A 932-nucleotide genomic window follows, 5' to 3' on the forward strand; every position below is an offset into this window, starting at 1 on the left:
TTAGTTCTGCCTCAATTCATGTTAAAATAGAAACACAACATGTGAAATTGGTGGAGCATCTCATTGGGTAAAATAAGCCCCGGGTGAGTAAGTTAAGGATGTGACCTAGATTGTAAAAGTCTCGTTCCCAGCGACCACATCATCCCTTTATTGTGTGACATGCTGGATGTGGAAGGGCAGAGGAGGACCTGTGTGTGTGATGTACATGCTTGCACACACATGTCTGTGGTCATGGCTGAGCATGCATGTATTTAATCTTCTGTGTGTTCCCAGGCCAATGCTTTATGCCACTAAAGGATTATTGCTAATAAATGTCCTTGTGCAGCATAACACAAGGTAATCTAGTAATTGGATTCTTCTCATTTTTGCCTTTTGCTAGCCTTTGTATAATAGGAAGCACTTAAGCTGTTCGGTCACTAGTTATTTCTGTTTCACTGCACAGCAATTAGGGAAACAACATGTGACTTGGTGAATGACTAAATCTATAGGTAATGATTACGAGCCTGGCTATGTTCTTCACTTTGTTCATTCTTAGCGGCTCTGGTGTTTGCAACCTGTGCATACCCTTTTGCATGGAAGACCAACACTCCAGAAATTGTTCATACTATTTGCATATTCTCTGCAAATTCAGTAAACTGTCTACAAGCACAAGGTGTGTTTTGGTTATGGTAACATGTCATGAACAGCTCGGGATGATAAACAGAATTAAGGGGAATTATCATGATTTTCCACTAATTTACATTTTTTCCATACAGAGTAGATATTTTTCTAAATCAAGTATGCATAAATAGTAACTAGTATTAACATAAATATTAAATATAAATAGAATATAATTTAGAGTAAAATATAGGGAACTATAAACACCTGGGTACAATTAGACATCTTAGTAATCTTTGTTACAGATTTTAATCCTTTTACTTGTTTTGCTTGGA

This window comes from Octodon degus, unplaced genomic scaffold, assembly GCF_000260255.1.
Source record: "Octodon degus isolate 3935 unplaced genomic scaffold, OctDeg1.0 scaffold00249, whole genome shotgun sequence".
In the NCBI taxonomy this organism is placed as follows: domain Eukaryota; kingdom Metazoa; phylum Chordata; class Mammalia; order Rodentia; family Octodontidae; genus Octodon; species Octodon degus.